Here is a 6,000-nt window from a genome sequence, read left to right as displayed (position 1 = left end):
AAAAACTTAAGCACACTTAAGGAAACCACCCAAGAACCGTGAACACATTAAAGGATTCCTGTTTGGCCATAAACCCCCTTAATGGACCATCCTTTGGTCGTAAACACCATAAGGGACCCATACTTGGGCGTAAACTCCTTAAAGAGGAAAGCTTTGGGCTTAAACACCCCTTAGTGGACCTTATTTGGGCGCATACTACTTTAGGGAGCAATGCTAGGGCGTAAAATACTTGGTGGAGCACCTTAGAGGCGTAAACTACTTAGGGACGTGATGTTAGGGTGTAAACACTTTCCTAGGGAGCATCTTGGGGCGTAAACACTTAGATATTTTAAAGTGTTTACGGATTTATGAGTTGTATTTTACCATTCTCCCATGCAAACACGGATCCTTATGAATTATCCAACAGATCTCCAAGTAAACTTCACATCGACCTTACTTCCCCTATTTAAACGAGAAGATCCTCACTAGATCTCCCCAATCCCCCATTTTACTCTCTGATTATTCATACTCCTTCACTTCACTTAACAAACATTTCATACCACCACAGGAACAAGATTAGAATCTTCAAGTTCAATATTCTTCAAGTAATATCCCTAGATCCTTGTAAGTATTTCAAGTTTTGGCTAGTGATTCCACATATGACTTTGTTTATTTCATCAAATTATAACATAAAATTATGTGTTAATATTCTTAGGATATTCTAAGGTTCAAAGAGTTTATCAAAATCTTCAAGTGTTAGAACTTGGAAACTCCTCAACATCTCTTCAAATCATCCACCAAACCAAACCAAGGTGAGCTTCATACCCCACTCTTTTCAAGATTTTTTTTTTGGGGGGGGGGGGGAATTTAAGTCAAATCTTGTTTAAATCCTTGGATAATTGCATGCAACCATAAGTTTATATGTTTATGTGTGTTGAAATGTTATTATTTCATGTTAATTCTCCATAAACTTGAGATTTTACAAGTCTCATGTAGTTAGAACTACGTTATTTTTGAATAAGATCTACATATTTTGGTATTATGTTAAAAATTGTCACACCCAAAACCGGAACGGCGGAAACGTTCTGGGGTGAAGGACGTCATGTCAAGTATCACAACACATGCAGTATAGTAATCAAAGTACAACAACCATTGCATTAATAGTATAAGTTTTTACATAGGTTACATTTAGCAACAACATCAAGAGTAGATTTAGAGAATAACATAGGATGCAGCTCGGTACTAGGCTAACTTCGCAAAAGCTCCCGGAGTGTACCTGTCTACTGACGACCTGAGAATACAAGTTTTTTTGAAAGAGAGGATCAGCATTTTAATGCTGGTTAGTTCATAAGTATTTTAATGACATTGATATAAATACATGTTCCTCCTCAAAATAATCTCACAAAAGTTTATAGAGTATTGGAATTCCTTCCAGAAAATCCTATATTTTCTATTAAAAGTAGTCTTCTACCAAGACTCGACTTTTTCATGTTTAAAAGAATGAGTTTCTCTACTAAAAGCAGTCTTCTACCAAGACTCGACTGTTTCATGTTTAAAAGAATGAGTTTCTCTACTAAAAGCATTCTTCTACAAAGACCCGACTGTTTCATGATTAAAAGAATGAGTTTCTCTACTAAAAGCAGTCTTCTACCAAGACCCGACTATTTCATGTTTAAAAGAATGAGTTTCTCTACTAAAAGCAGTCTTCTACCAAAACCCGACTGTTTCATGTTTAAAGAGAATTTTTCCCAAATGTTACTATCATTATCAAAATATAGTTTTACATTATCGTTTTATTTCAAAAACGTTCCAAGTTTAATGTATTAAGGAAAAATATTATAGTACCGTAGTTTTATATGTAGAAACTACCGTGGTACTAATTAACTTAAGGCCATGAATTATAAGGTAAATGTGAGATACTCGTAACCATACTGATTGACGGATGTAAACACGACGTTCTACTGGCGTCGAAATGAATGTGACATTTGTCACCCCTTGGCTTGGTCGGTCAGGACTTAGCTAGCAGTCAGGATGTGGGATGGTCTGTCCCATATAGATCTATACACACAATGCCCGCTCTCCCTCCAGGAGACTCTAGTTACCAACTCGACAACGGTGAAATCCGCGTCATGAGGATGTATCTCATGCTCGATTTGCTATATACGTTTCTTTTTACTAAAAGTACATGTTTTAGAATATTGATATAGCTAGTTTCTCTTCATAAAAGTTATTGTTGGTTTCTAAACTATACCTACTATAGTTTACTTGAGAGGTTATCTAGGTACCTTTGCTACTCAAAGGCGTTGAACTGGAGTAAGAGTTTTAATATCTAAACAGATATACATAATATATAACTAGGACTTCAACGACACTCGGACAAATAACCGGATACTCTAAGTCCACAACCAAACAAGGAACAGAAAATAAAGCGGGCTATCAGTCCTAAGTGCTTCAAACCCTACTTATATAACTATATCTATATAGACATGAATCTAACAAGAATATAAATCTAAAGGACTTTGATAAAAGTTTAGTAATTTAAAAAGAGATTTGAAAACCTTTAGCTTGATAAAATAGTTTAACATGTAAAAAAAAACCTATTTGATTGACAGTTATTAATCACATGCGATTGATATAATAACTTAATAGTTCAACTTGTATTCCCCCCCCCATAAAAGCATTTAAAATCATTTCAAAGGTTGATTAAGGGGTATGAACTCACCTGAAGTGAGTAACTCGAAAGAAAGATTGATATAGGATCGTCGGGTGTCGAATGAAGTCGTGAGCACAAACGGATCCTAGTTTAACATGTAATAACACATATATGAATACACTTAGGGTATATAACCACTAATAGACTCATGGACACACCTTAGGGACATAAAAACACTTAGAATTAAGTGTTACAAACACCTATTGAGGTCCCTAAATGAGTGTAGGGCCTTAGATTTGAGTGTAAGGCCACCAAACTCGACTTTTACGTGTGTGCACCTAGGTGTACGGCCAGGCCTGTGTGTGGTCGTACATGGGAGTGTGCGGCCGTACATAGGAGTGTGCGGTCGTACATTGGAGTGTGCGGCCGTACATAGGAGTGTGTGGCCGTACATGGGAGTGTGTGGCCGTACACTCTTCATTCATGCACAAAATGTCGATTTCCGGGTGTTTCAAAGCCAATACCAAGTCCAACTAGCAAATGAAGGCCAAACTCTTCACCTTATGAAGGTGTGCGGCCGTACACCTTCAAGTGACGAAGAACACGAGGAACATGATGAATTTTAAGCTTAGATTAAGGTGTCTTACCACTATAACAAGCTGAATGATGGAGTAATTTACGTTCTTGAGGCCTTTAGAGTGTTCTTGGATGATGTTTTTAGAGAGAGAAAGTAGAGAGAGAAAGTAGAGTGCAGCCAAACGAAAGGAATGAAAGAAGAGGGTCACCTTATATATATAAGGGTGAGTGTGCGGCTGGCTGGCCGCACACGCGGGTGTGCGGCCGCACACACCTTCTTTGGTGTGTTTGGCCCGATTTTGTGATGCTACACACTTTCTAACCCTTCTCAAAACTCATATCTAGGTTATACTAAACCTAGAACACTCATATAGACCCACAATTTCGTTAAAAGATAGCAAAACGAAGGCTGACACTCGGCTGAGTTGAATAGCTGAACTTTACAAGACAAGGATTTTCGGGTTGTCACATCATCCCCCCGTTAGAGGGAATTTCGTCCCGAAATTAGAATCTTAACGAACACTCAAGGATGGATACGAAAGATGTGGACACTTCATGCTCTAGCTGATCCGCCCGTTCCTTAGGGAAATCAGGTCCATAATGAGTTTTAGCGAATTTTCGTTACGAGGTATAGTTTCTTTTTCGATCTCTGTGCCACACGGGATAAGGTTTCATCGGTTCCCTTTTTACTGAGCTAGATTTCTCCCGTTTCCTTTAACAAACGTGGCTCTTGTTTCCATGGATCAAATCGAGAAAATGGTGAGAGTTTTGTCGGGTACTACCGGTTCATTCGCTGAGACGTGGACAGGTTCGGGTGGAATTTATGGAATCCCTAAAGCAGTCTGGGTCTGACGGATACTGGACCAATTCTATCAAGAATCTATGATGGTCCTCAGTTCTTTGGAATATGGAACGTTTTTTTAGTACCCAAAACATAATGTACTTCCATGGTGAGATCATCACTTGGCGTGATCACCATTCTGAGGTTCCAAAAGTTTTCCCTTACTAGAGGTGTAGTCCTCATGATTGGTTCCTAGGAGTCTCAGGTCGTATTCGGATTCGTATTTCCTACTGGTTGGCTTTCGGAGATTTTCTGGATCATTGAAAGTGCTGACTATATGCTGGCATCTATTGGTTGCCTGGCATCTACCTCATCCCATTGCAGAAAGGACCTGCACATTCGACTCAAGAGGTGTTTCTAACGGAATATCTCAACGTCAGGATGATAGAGGGTTTTACCAGATGATGCTTAGATAACTCCAATTTTCATCATAGTCTAATAGATGCTTTCATAGCATAATCCCTAATCGGAAGGAATCGTTCTCTCATTCGGTTCGCTGTTTCATGGATAGCAGTCTCTGATCAGGGCTAGCTTCGCCCTTAGAGATTTTCTGAAGTGATTGACTATCTTGGGAGGTGGTTCTACTATCTCTTAGAGATAATGTTCCTTGGAACACCTAGTAGTCTAACAAATCTCTAAGACATGCTCCATTAGTTTCTCCATTGTGTCTGTTTCCTCTAGTTTGTAGGAAGCGCGTGATCTTGTATAACCTGTCGACTAACACCTAGACTGGTGTCGAGTCCACAATCTCTTTATGACCTGGGTTATAAAGCTTAACGCAACTTGCTGCCTACTTTACTCAAGTATTCCTAGTCGCGGAGGTAATCATGCGGTTCTTAGCATCCTAGTATTAACTTTGGTGAATGTAGAGTATCATCTATAGGGTGACGGTAACTTTCTCACATGACGAGGCACTATCACAAATCTTTCCGACCTAGGCACTTCTCGCCTGTATCTGGATGAACGAAGTGCTTGAGTAGTGCGAGCATCCCTTCCAGCTACTCTTCCGATGTTACCGAGTTTCTCTATCTAGATTAAATCTAGATGGCATAAGACTCTGCCACTCAGAACCTCTAATTTCCCCATCCATTCTTCTAAGAGTTTAACCTATCACAGCTTTCCAGGTTTCTTGGCTCACTACTGAGATGCTTAATTTGTGGGATCAGGCGTGAATGGATGGTTGTAGTCAATGTTTTTGACTCTTACGACTTGAGTTACTTTTCCTAACTGAAGGTGTCAGCTACTATGTTGGCTTCACCCGGGATGACAACAAATTTCGAATTTGTAGTCATTTTAGTAGCTCAACCCACAATTGTTCTCTTGACTTCAGCTCCTTTCCTATGGGTATATGATGAAGGGTTTTATTTTAAGGTTCGTGGTAGACCTCATACTCGGCTCACTCACTATTAATCATTGTATACAAGTCGTATATAATTGAGATTGACAGGATGTTCAGATGTGTGGCCCCACCCCAAACCCATAACCAAACAAGGAACAGGGAGTAGGGCGGAAGCACACATCTTAAATCTTATCGACCTAAATTATATACCACTCTAATGCATATACTCAGTAGTAGTAAGTTCATCTCATGAGTTCTTTCTCTTGATTCACGAACTAGCTCGTGCGGTGCAAGTGGTCTTTCTGGAGGATCTATTGAGTAGGCCTCGGGCGGTTATTTTCTTCTAGAATATCTGCAGTGCCTTTCGCTTCTGGTTTTAATGTCTAATGGGGTTGGTTAACAGCGCGTGGTACCCCTCTCCTGGGTACTTCTGAAGGTTGGATGAGAGAGACGACAGATGGTTCGCATTAGGTTTTCTATTAGGTTCGAAATGATTTTATTTGACGCTTAGGATAAGGTGAAAGTTCTTTTTTTTTTACACAACACTAGGAATTTTCGCATGGTTGAACCAAGTCGAACCATGGTTGACGGCAGTGTCGAAATTAACGAACA

Source organism: Lactuca virosa, chromosome 1, assembly GCF_052849685.1.
Source record: "Lactuca virosa cultivar CGN04683 chromosome 1, Lactuca_virosa_CGN04683_v6, whole genome shotgun sequence".
Taxonomy (NCBI): Eukaryota; Viridiplantae; Streptophyta; class Magnoliopsida; order Asterales; family Asteraceae; genus Lactuca; species Lactuca virosa.
The sequence above is the reverse complement of the archived record's forward strand: the minus strand, read 5'-3'. Positions refer to the sequence as shown.